Here is a 13,024-nt window from a genome sequence, read left to right on the forward strand (position 1 = left end):
CTTCCTGTTTGCACAGCTTTAATGGTTTCCTCGTTTCTCTGTCTTCAGGCTTCTCCTCTCTAGTCCATCCTGCACACTAACTAATCTCTCTAGGGGACTTAAGAACCAATAATAATTTCTCATCACTCCTGGGTCATGTCCAGTGTCTCATCCTGGCATTTAAAACTGTTTTAAATGTGGTTCCACCCCACTAATCCATCTTTACTTTCAATGACCTGTCACACACACCCTCCCACCCTTATTAGGTCAGCTCTGCACCTCCCCAGAACACACGATGCTTTTCCCACCCCTGTCCTGCCATACTTACATTATGGGTCACACCCAGCCCAGGTTCATGGCTAAAAAGGCTGGACAAAGACCTGCATGTGGAATGATAAAAAATGTGGGAGGCAGATTCCCAAATCTAGCTAGTACTGTCCTAGAGAGAAGACAAGTCGAACAAACAGAATAGGGCTTGGGACAAGTATGGGAACAGAAAAGTTGGGGCAGTCTGGGCAAGCAGTTCCTCTGAGAAAAAGCCAAATTTCAAGAGTGGGAATGGACCAGTATATGGATAACAGAGATGAAGGGTCCAGGACAGCCGTTCTGAGAAATCTAGGCATACATACAGACTGAAAGCATCTGGAATCTACTTACAAGTGGTAGTAGAGTTCAGCAATTCTTGATGAAGTCCAGGAGTAGGACTTCCATCCCTGGGAAGATGAGGAGATATGACCAGGCAGGAAAAGACTCCCATCCTAGAAGAGCTGGGATCATCAGGGGCAGGATTAAATCTCAAAGAGTAAGACAAGCAGAAATATGGTTACAGGATTTGTTCCTTAGAACAATACAGAAGCTTATGAAAACTAGGTCACCCAATCAGCACCAACCAGCATCAAGTGACCCAGTCCTGTGCCTCAAAAAACAGAGGGCTAAGAATTTGCATTTCAGAGGCTGAGAGGGAATCTAGCATAGTAAAAGCCTTTGGACTTGAATTGTATCCTCCTGCCACTGACTGAATTATCATGTGCAAGGTCCTTAATTTTTGTGAGCTTTGATTTCTTCATGTATATAATGAGGAAAATAATAAATATTCTCTAGATTTGGTATGATGATTAAATAAAGTGCCTGCTGTGGCACCTGCCATTTAATAATTGGCTCGCTGCTCTTGGCCAGACTTCAGAAATCTCTCCTGCCCGAGAAAAGGGTTGACCCCCGTGGCTGAGGTGGGGCTAAGACTGGGGGTGGGAACCAGCCATTCCACTGATGGCAGAGAAGAGTCCAGACGCAAGAAATCAGGCATGGCCTGACTCCTTGCTGGGATGCCGTCCTTCCTCCCTCTTCTTTCTCCCTTCCTCATTCCTTCATCCTCTTAGCTCTACCAATCCTGAACATGACTCATTCTCAGCACAACTGCACCTCTTCTGTGAAGCATCAACTCTGATCTAGAGATTCCTCCATTCTCTTGGCCCCTTCTGAACTGGCATTCTGCTAATTACTTGACCATGTATAATATTAACAATCCCAGTTTTGACTTCTTTCAAGTAATCCCTAAGGTTCATGGCACTGCCATTTGTAATGTTGCAAAGAGAGAACTTCCATAGAAGTTCGGCAAAACTAGCCAAGTGAGCGAACCCGGCAAGTTGGCCTCCATCATATCCAACATAATTTTGATGATACCGATTTGTTGTTGCCTGAACATTTTGTGGGGGGAATTATATCCTATTTTGGAATTTGAGGATTGGGAATTTTCTAAGTTCTCTGGATGAATTCTTTGATAACGCCAAAGGCCTGCAATATCGTAATTTATTGATTTTTAGTTGCTTCTTGTACTTTAGCCAGATTTGTTTAACCAAATTTCAAGCCTCTCCATGATTGATCCAAGTCTCCTCTTTCACGTGGTTCCCCCCAGATTTAGCCCAAAGTTGCCTTCATAGTGAGCACTCAACCTGCAGTTGCTGGTTGATTCGATGACTATCTCTTGTTACCATTTTATTTAGTTTTTGGAATTCTAGATAGCCATTTTCTTCAATTGTCTAGTCACATCTAAAATGAAATATAACATTTTCACTAGCATAATCGAAAGGGAAGTAAAACACAAAGGAGTTGAGTGTCTAATACTTTTTTTTTTTTTTTGTAACAAAAGCACAACAAGCCATTTGCAAGGAAATTTTGGTTAGACAGCATTCTTGTCACCAGGAATCAGGGTAATTTATATTATCTTGTTCTGTATTCCAGTGAATTTTCCACTTGTTCTTGTGATTTGCTGAAATAGAAAAATACTCAACCTTATTTACCTAGTCATGATTATTAGTACCCAATCACATCTCTCTGCTTCCAGATTTTTATTATTCCTTTTTTCTGCTTTCATTTTTAAAAGATATTCTTTATTTTGGAAAACGATGCCAGGACTTTCTGGCTAATTGTGGGTACAAACATACCTGCATATGTCACACTAATTACTTCTGACATTACACATATATGTATTTAGCCCATCTGTTGAAAAGTGGCAATAACCTTTCTATGTGTAGGACTCTAACCTTTTCCCTCTTGTCCAATCTGTTTTACCCTTTGTAGTGGCCTTGAATTAAATTTTATTTTTCAATAACCCTGCACCCCCATGCACATACACACTCACACACCATTTCCAATACCATCCACTCTAGCTGATACCTTCAGCATTTTACAGCTGGACTAACATGATAGTCTTCTTTTTTTTTTTTTTTAAAGATTTTATTTATTTATTCGACAGAGATAGAGACAGCCAGCGAGAGAGGGAACACAAGCAGGGGGAGTGGGAGAGGAAGAAGCAGGCTCATAGCAGAGGAGCCTGATGTGGGGCTCGATCCCATAACGCCGGGATCACGCCCTGAGCCGAAGGCAGACGCTTAACCGCTGTGCCACCCAGGCGCCCCACATGATAGTCTTCTAGAGGCAGTCTTGGATTGTCACTTTCCCTTTTAAATTGTTCTGTACATTGTTTCCATGCTTACAGCCCAACACCGCCTCTCATCCCCTCAGCACAAAATACAAATAATGTAATCACGACCATCCTGCCCAGACTTGCCTTCTACTCCTCCCTTGTCCCTCCCACTCCCTCTGCACTCCTAGCTGTCCCTTGAACATTGGCTAGGCTTTCCTATTGCCATAGCTTTGCTCATGCCATTCCTGCCTGGCATGTTCTCTCTTCCTATCTCTACCCACAAAATTTTATGTATGCCTTGAGGCCCAAACCAAATGCAATTTACTTCATAGTAAATGCAAAGTAGTTAAAATCCTACCCTCAGCTTCATATCAGAAGCACATATTATTATCCTATGTTTCTAGTAGTGACTATATATACTGCCTTATTTTGTAGTAACTCACACACAACGCTTTTTACTAGGCTATGTGCCCTTGGTGGGCAAGGACTATGCCTGGTCCATCTTTGTATTTCCATATTATTTACTTCAATGCCCTTCCTATAATATGTGCTCAATAAATATTTGTTCACTGTATGAATATTCTCTCACTATATCCAGACTACGTTTTTAGCAGAATAATGGGGTATCAATAGAGGCATCAATGGAGGGTATACAAATCAGACCTCAGAAGTTCATATAACTAAGAACTATAGTTTGGGCAATTACTTTCATAAATTAAAATCTCTTTTAATCGAGAGATATGAAACCACCAAGAGGAAAGACATTTTTTTCTGTAGTCGCTCAGGATACTTGGGCTACAACATTGGATTTTCCTGCTTCTGAGTTCCTTGTCTGTTGCTTAATCTGTATCCCATGTTATCGAGAGAGGAGTCTGGAGCCCGGCTGTCACTCATCCACACTTTGATCATCCTGACCTAAACACTACGGAGGAAAAGACACTCTTCGTGTTTGAGAAATGAAGTTGTACACATTTTATATTGTATCCTGTTTTTAAATCACTTAAGAGGAGAATTTCCTAGATGAAAATTAATCACATTAATTTTATTAATTATGGCTGCTACTAATAATGATGCATATCCCCATGTACAGTGTAGTAGAACCACTTCCTCTATTTTCTAGAAATCTTGATTTTTCAACTCTTTTTAGTGTATTTTTCTTTGTAATATATAAGACCTCGTAATACATATTCTTGAGGTACACAGTGAAAAGAGATGTTGTTCTGCCTATGCTCCCTCATACTTTTTCTAGACCATTCCTCAGCCATGACCATTTTCTGGCTGGCTTTCCTGGAAGGGTATAACCATAATGACACACATACCACACTCCTAGAACTGTCTGGTGTTTGCTTGGTAAGTTCTACCTAGTTCCTTCCTTGGCCTGTGTCCTTCAAGGAGCTGTGGGACCACAGTGGTTCATACTCTTTCCTTCTTCTCTCCTCTTCCAGCACATACATGTGAATCATTCGCGAGTCGGATTGGACTCATTTTCTGGGAAAGTCTTTGGATTTAGAGCCATATGTGATTTCACTTAAGATTAAAAACAAGACACAAGAAATAACAAATGTTGGTGAGGATGCGGAAGAAAAGGAACCCATGTGAGCTGTCGGCAGAAGGCCAATTGGTGCAGCCACTGTGGAAAACAGTGTGGAGGTTCCTCAAAAAATTAAAAATAGAACTATTATATGATCCAGTAATTCCACTACTGGGTATTTACCAAAGAAAATAAAACAAAATAAAAATATATGCACCTTTATGCTTTTTGCAGTGTTATTTATAGTGGCCAAGATATGGAAGCAGCCCAAATGTCCATTGATAGATGAATGGATAAAGAAGATATATTATACATATACAATGCGATATTACTCAGTCATAAAAAAAAAGATTAAATTCTTGCCATTTGTAACAACATTGATGGACTAGACGGTATTATGCTAAGTGAAATAAGTCAGTTAGAGAAGAAGAAATACATTTTACTCAAATGCGAAATTTAGGAAACAAAGCAAAAACAAAACAAAACAAAACAAAAAAAACAGATATATTATACATATACAATGCGATATTACTCAGTCATAAAAAAAAAGATTAAATTCTTGCCATTTGTAACAACATTGATGGACTAGACGGTATTATGCTAAGTGAAATAAGTCAGTTAGAGAAGAAGAAATACATTTTACTCAAATGCGAAATTTAGGAAACAAAGCAAAAAAAAAAAAAAACAAAACAAAAAAAACCCCCAGACTCTTAAATATAGAGAACAAACTGGTGGTCGCCAGAGGGAAGGTGGGTGAGGGGTGAAATATATAAGGGGGATTAAGAGTACTTACCATGGGGCATCCAGCTGGCTCAGTTAGAAGAGCATGTGACTCTTGATCTTGTGGTCATGAGTTCAAGCCCTGTGTTGGATGTACTAAAAAATAAATTAAAAGAAAAAGTATGGGGGCGCCTGGGTGGCGCAGTCGTTAAACGTCTGCCTTCGGCTCAGGGCGTGATCCCAGCGTTCTGGGATCGAGCCCCACATCAGGCTCCTCCGCTGGGAGCCTGCTTCTTCCTCTCCCACTCCCCCTGCTTGTGTTCCCTCTCTCGCTGGCTGTCACTATCTCTGTCAAATAAATAAATAAAATCTTTAAAAAAAAAAAAAAAGAAAAAGTATGCTTGTCATCATGAGCACTGAGAAATGTATAGAAGTTTTGAATCATTATATTGTACACCTGAAACTAATATAATACTGTATGTAAATTAAACTTCAATAATTTTTTAAAAGCTTCACTAAAAAAGAAAAGTAACTTCATCAATAAGTGTCACCATCACCGTTTCGAACATCTTTCCCTATCACGCTATAGTGTAGCTAGAAAGCAAAGAAGTAAAGACCACCTAATCCATTGGTTTTCAAAGTCTGATTTATAAAATGTATCGCAGTGGGTGTGGTTGGGTAGAGAGAGAGGGAAGAAGGGACCCTGTGCCTGGTGATAGCCCGTGCGGGACACCCTCTGCACATACCAGTCTGTAAACCACTGAATTGAACTAAATGTCACAGTTTACAGAGGAAGAAACTGAGCCCAGAGAGGTTAAATGACTCACTCATGGTCATGTAATGAGTTTGTGGCAGAGCTGATCCCAACTTACTAAGCACAGAGTCCTTTCCAGGGCGTTCCCCACAGATAACTGCTGAATAAAGAGTTCATTTCTACTCATTGGACTAGCGCAATTCATCTCTGTGGCCAAGAGCAGTGTATGAGAACTTGTGTTTTCCTTGTTACAAATCTTTTATTATTGAGGGAGATTCACAATTCACTGAAATCACCGAAGTACCAGAAACAGTGTGACAAACCACAAGGAACACACATTGTGCATTTTTAGCTGGCTCACCTCTTCCATGATGGGCTTTCTAGCTGAGTTACTGAAAGCCTTGCAACCGACCTGCTTCATAAGCTCAGCCCAGAACAGCCCAGCAAACTCTGAGTCCGCTGGGCACTTTAATGGGTGGTCTCCTTTCTCCATCAGCAACCTGGGAAGCTAACCACACATGAGAGGGCCTTGATGGTGGCCAATTAGCGCAGAGCCCCCTCAGAGCTACCATTAGAGGCCATCCACATCAATACGATCCTCCACAGCCTGCCTTGTGATTCATGTAATCACAGTAATTACTGGCCTCCCTTCTGAGGTCTTGGCCACAAGAGCAAGAGTTTTCCCTGAGTGCATTGTTTCCAAACAACTGTAAGTCCCTAGTTGTGGAAGATGATGTCATGAGTTCCGATGAGGGGGTTGCTCTAGGGCAGCTGAGGATTGGCCCCAAAGGCCTAAAGGAGCCAATGCAACTCATATCCCGCAGCTGCATCCCCATAGCCACATGCATGCAGCAGATTACTCGATCATTAACCAAAACACGCTTGTGGCTGTTGCTATTGTACTTCTTACTCCTGTACCTTTTAGAGAAATATTGAGACATAAAACCTTCCTTTTCCTTCTTGCCCCTCCGATATGGCACATAATTATCTTCCTCGCCTCTCCTCTCCTCCCCTCCCCTCTTTTCTTTTCTTTTTTCTTTTCTTTTCTTTTCTTTTCTTCTCTTTTCTTTTCTTTTTTCTTTTCTCCTCTCCTCTCCTCTCCTCTCCTCTCCTCTCCTCCCTCCTCCCCTCCCCTCCCCCCCCCTCCCCTTTTCTTTTCTTTTCTTTTCTTTTCTTTTCTTTTCTTTTCTTTTCTTTGTCAGGAGTTAATGCTTAAATCAAAACAGGTCAGATTGGAATGTCCCTCCAGGAAAAAACTAGTTGAGCATTCTCTAACTGGACCACTTGAGGGCAGCATAGCCTCAGGAGCATATTTTTTGACCAACTAATTCGTAGCATAAGGAAGAAATATGCACTGTGACTTTCATATACACATTGCTGTAATTCAGGGAATAAACCATAAATAATGAGAAGACACTCCCTGGAAATCATTTCAAATTTAAGGATGAAGGAATACATGTCTAATTTTAAATGTACCTACATCGTTTTCTTAAATAACACAGTTGCTTGAGGCAGGCACAATATAAACCATTCATATGAAAAAGAGATGTAAAACTGAGTGCTCTCCTGTTGGTGGGCATTCAGACTGGTGCAGCCACTGTGGAAAACTTCCTCAAAAAGTTAAAAATGGAATTACCTAAAGATCCAGCAATCGCACTACTGAGTATTTACCCAAAGAATACAAAACACTAATTCAAAGGGATACAAGCAACCCTATGTTTATAGCAGCATTATTTACAATAGCCAAGATGTGGAAGCAGCCCAAGTGTCCATCAATTGATGAATGGCTAAAGAAGAAGTGGTATGTGTGTGTGTGTATATATATCATATGAGATATATATGTATATATGTATATATATATAGGCATATATATATAGGAATATTACTCAGCCATAAAAAAGAATGAAATCTTGCCATTTGCAGCTACATGAATGGAGCTCGAGTGTAATGCTAAGTGAAATAAATCAGTCAGAGAAAGACAAATACCATATGGTTTCATTCATATGTGGAATTTAAGAAACAAACAAGCAAAGGGTAAAAAAATAAGAGAGAGAGGCAAATAAAGAAACAGACTCTCAATTACAGATGGAACCAACAGATGGTTACCAGAGGGGTGGTTGATGGGGGGATGGATGGGATAGGGGGTGGAGATTAAGAGGAGCACTTGTGGAGCACCCGGCTGGCTCAGTCGTTAAGCGTCTGCCTTTGGCTCAGGTCATGATCCCAGGGTCCTGGGATCGAGCTCCACATCAGGTTCCCTGCGCAGTGGGGAAGCCTGCTTCTTCCTCTCCCACTTCCCCTGCTTGTGTTCCCTCTCTCGCTGTGTCTCTCCGTCAAATAAATAAAATCTTTTAAAAAAAAAAAAGAGCACTTGGGATGAGCACCAGTTCTGAATGGAAGTTCTGTATCACTATATTGTACACCTGAAACTAATATAACGCTGTATGTTAACTAACTGGAATTAAGATAAAAACTTTAAAATTTTTTTTAATTAAAAAATAAAATAAAATACATTAAAACGAGTGCTGTCAGAAAAAAAAGGTCCCAGACATTAAAAAAAAAAAATGGCTAAACTAAAATATACCCCACAGGGGGCCTCGGTGTCTCAGTCAGTTTAAGCGTTGGCCTTCGACTCAGGTCATGATCACAGGGTCCTGGGATCGAGTCCCATATCGTGCTCCCTGCTCGGTGGGGAGCCTGCTTCTCCCTCTCCCTCTGCTTCTCCCCCTACTTGTGCTCTCCCTGTCAAATAAATAAAGAATCTTTAAAATATGTAAATATATAAAACTATATATCCCATAGTTGACCTGGGGAAAATCCTGGATATATTTGCAGGTGCTCATGTTCCTCCTGCGGACACAGTTTTTCACAACTAACATGTCCCCGTTAACTACCTCTTTTAACCTAAGCAGGAGAGCTTCCTCTCTGCCTTTATTCTGTATTTTGGGAATCAATCCAGGATGGGCAAGAGAAGATAAAAAGAGGGGGTTTAGGGGGAAAGAGAAGTAGAGAGGCATTGCACTCTGTCCTCGGAGAATCACTAGTAGTGATCTGCAGGGAAATGTCTACTTGGCCCAAATCACAGGGAGCTGTACTAACTCCACTCATCTCTGACCCTTTCCAATATATTGTCTGTAAATATCTTTTGGTAGTTTTCACATGGTGTTAATGAACAAATTGCACTTGATCAGCCTGAGATATTTATGTTCTCTTTCCACATATCACTGCATAAGCTACCTAAATAACAGATAACCGACTCCCAGAAACCTGTCTGGAAGGCAATCTACATTCCTTCCTCTGCATCTCTGTATGAGCCATAGAAAGAACATGATAGTCCTTCAATACATTTCCCAGATTATCTGAAGGAGCCAAAGTCTTAACCTGATGCGTGGGTTTTTGTTTTGTTTTTCAAGATTTGTGATTGTGGCAAGGAATTGGAAGAAAGATCTGCAAGCAACCCATTTGAGGAGCTTCTTTAGTCCAACCTCAGTTGGACCTTCAGTGCCTCTTGAATATCCCTTCTTTCATCTGAAGTCCATATGCTATCAATTTCCTTTCTGTATTTTTTGGCAAATCTCCAAAAACAAACTCTTTCTCCCTCGAGCGTGGAGGTGACCTCAGCTACTTTGCTGAGATGGCCAAGGTGATTAGATGTGAACTCCCTGGCTTTCCTCCCTTCACTTCAGTTTTTCTCCTTCAATCTCTTCCAGGGTCTTGTTCCATCAAATATCTCCCTGACTCCACTCTGTTCTTCCACGCTTGAGGAGAAAGTTCTTTCTCCACCTTATTCACCTTTTCAGCTCTGATCCTTTCTCCCTTCACTTGTGGCAGATTTCTTGAACGAAAGGTCTACACTGGGCCACCATGTCCTCATCTCCCTCTACACTCTCTCTTGCATTATTCCACTCTGCTCCCACTCTTCACAAACCACTCTTTAAAGCTCAGGAGTAATGTGCTCATCACCAGGTGGTCAATGATTTCTTCTCAGCTCTTCTCTTTATGACACACACACCTATCACCATGTGAGGGCATTGGCAACTTCTCCCCCCGCTTTTCTCTTTGAAATTCTTTCTTCCCTTGGATTCAGGAACACACATACTCACTCTCTGACCTTTCCTCCTCAGTCTCTGTTGGCCGCACTTCTTCTCCTTCCCCATTACATGTAGGGATTTTTCAGTACTCATTTCCTCAATCTTCTGTGTCCTCTTTTCCGAGCTGGTCTGCTCCTACGGCTTCAACTACCACTTCTTTGCCCTTGACGCCCCAGTATGCATTTCTCTTCCAAGCCATGCACCTCACTTTCCAACGGAATATTTGTCATGTCCACTTTTATGTTGTATCTCCCTTTACTGCACAGCTTCCCCATCTGTCTGTCCCAAATTCATTCTCCCATCTTACTATCCTTCAAGTCTCGGGACAAAATTTCAGTCATCTTTGACTCCTTCTGTGCCATTTGTAAATTGATTGGACATGGGGCATAAGGGATTAGGAAATGATTTTGCAGAATCTCCCTTGTATTCACAGTGACAGTGCTCCACTTCAAACCATCATCACCTGGGCTTTTGAAACCATCACCAAACTGGTGTCTCTGTCATTCATCTCTCTCTTCCTTGTTCCAACCCAACCAATATTTGGCCATTAGCTAGTCCCAAACAATCTCCCCAGTACAAAAGAAACTGGAAATATTAGTTGCTTCCAAAATAAATGGCTGGGAAACAAGAGTGGAAGGAAGGGGAAATTTACACTTCCACGCCATCTTGTTCCTCTAAAATGCTGTGCCCCATGAATATATTAGCTATTAATCATGTTAAGGCCTGGGTGCCTCAGTCGGTTAGGCCACCGATTCTTGGTCTTGGCTCAGGTCTTGATCTCAGGGTTGTGGGTTGAAACCTCACATTACGCTCCACGTCCAGCATGGAGCCTACTTAAAAAAAATAAAGCAAAAATAATGTTTAGGTTGAACATGAAGTTTAGAAAAACAAACAAAACGTTTTTTTCAGTTACTCTTCTGCTCAAAATCCTGCGTGTGCTGACCTCTAAACAAGGTCAAACTTCATCCCATCGTTGGAAGTTTCCTTAGGTCCGGCCACACCCACCCTTCTAGTCTGCTCTGTCTCTCTGCTGTCTCTACTGCACAGGCCAGTCACGTGCCCTCACTCTGGATTCAGAGGCTTCCACGCCCTTGTTTAAACCGTCCCCTCTGCCTGAGGTGCCCTGCTTCATTCCAGATGCAGTCCTCCCTTCCTTCCAGCTTCGCCTCCGATGTCACCAATTCCAAAGTGCTTTCCCGGACCCCAGCATGTAAAACCACTCCTTCTCCGTAGGTTTCCCGGCCTACCCACTTGACTCTATCAGAGTCCCTATGCACGTGACTGTTCTTTTCTTTGTATGTTTTGCACCCTTTAGTTCAATGCTCTTCACATGATGGGTTCTTAGTAAATGGTTTCTGAATGTCACTGGCCCCAGACACCAAGAAATCCAAAATTAAAACTGGTTGGCTAGGGGGGCCCTTTGTGTCTTCGCTGATGTTTGTCACTGCCGTTAGGAAATACAAAGGTTGATGATTCCCTCTGCGGTCGGTGCTTCTGCAATTCTGGTCCTAGACCACCTGCTGCAGGAACACCTGGAGAGCTCACTAAAATGTAAATTGCTGGGCTCCAACTGACACCTGCTGTTTCAGAGTCTCTGGGAGTGGGGTTTGGCAATCTGTAATTTAAGCAAGCATCCCAGGTGATCCTTATGTACACTGGGTTCTGAGAGCCTTTGCCGTCGTAGGCTATAGCAGGGGTTAGGGGGAAGGTTTGAGTGCAGAGAATCCCCGAGGTTTCTTCAGCGTAACCCTACTTGTGTGCTCAGTGTTCCCTGGCTTCTGCCAGTCCTTCCACCCTGCGGCCCAGCCTGCTCCATGTACCTGGCTGTGCCTCTTGCTCCTGGAACGGGGCTTGCCCTCTGTCTCTCCTTTCGGGAGGTTGACAGCTGAGCCGTCAAGCTCTAATTCCTTGCAGAAGCTGGTGCTGGCAACTCCCGACGGAGTGCCTCAGACTTCAACAATTATCTCGTCTTTTTCCACTCTTCTCTTTTTTCCTGTAACTGCTGTGGGCAAGTGATTATCTCTGTGTTGTAGACATGGGGATCCTGAGGCAGGGAAATGTTGAGACTTACCTAAGCCTCTGCCATATTAATAGAGTTAATGTCAAAAGCCCTGTCATCCAACTTGGCACTCCCAGTGGCCATTTTGTCAATCAGTAAGTCAATCAGTTAATCAACAAGTATTTACTGAATGCCAAATAGGCATCCAGAAGTGTCTTGTTTAACAACTGCTGGCTGGTGCCGAACCTGGTTCAGTGACCCTACATCATCCTGGCGTACCATGCTGTCCGCAGTTTGCTGCCTTTGTGGTCATGCCAGGTTGCTGAGCTACATTTCACAACAATACCACCATTTATTACATAATTCCGTAGCCCTTAATGAAGTTAAGAGGAACAGGGCTGGGCCAGCTTCTCCAGCGTGACCGACGATTTGGCGATCTTAGCTTGACATTGTGCCTCTGACAATGTTTAGTTTTCCTTGGACTTCCATTGAATTAAAAGTAGAAATTCTGCAGACAAGGGTGCCTGTGTGACTCAGTCGGTTTAGCGTCTGCCTTCAGCTCAGGTCATGATCCCAGAGTCCTAGGATTGAGTCCTGCATCGGGCTCCCTGCTCAACAGGGAGTCTGCTTCTCCCTCTCCCTCTGCTGCTCCCCCTGCTTGTGCTCTCTCTCTCAAATAAATAAATAAAATCTTTAAAAAAAGAAAAGAAAAGAAACTCTGCAGACAAGTATGTGACTCTGTGAAAGAAATCTTTTTCTTTTCCCCTTCCAATCCATGTTACGCTCAAAAACCTCTACCCTCAGCATAAATGGCCTTCATTTTCACAACCTGAAATCCTTTTATATGTGAAGATGATTATTTACTTCTACCCCATGGCCCCCAATGCTATACCCTTTCCTAAAACCAATAAATGCTATAGGCTGCATTTACTGAAACTTAAGGGCATTTTCCTTGATTTTCTAACAGTCACAGTGGAAACCATAACGGTGTATGTACAAACCCCATTTGCTGTTGTCAGCCAGCTTA

General features: G+C 42.3%; 1 protein-coding gene across 3 annotated transcripts in view; it reads left to right on the forward strand.

The window, feature by feature from the left end:
* The window catches only part of SYNPO2 (synaptopodin 2), a 163,722-nt gene that overhangs the window by 84,342 nt on the left and 66,356 nt on the right, over nt 1-13,024 (forward strand). The window lies entirely within an intron of this gene.

Source organism: Ursus maritimus, unplaced genomic scaffold (genome assembly GCF_017311325.1).
Source record: "Ursus maritimus isolate PB19 unplaced genomic scaffold, ASM1731132v1 scaffold_11, whole genome shotgun sequence".
Taxonomy (NCBI): Eukaryota; Metazoa; Chordata; class Mammalia; order Carnivora; family Ursidae; genus Ursus; species Ursus maritimus.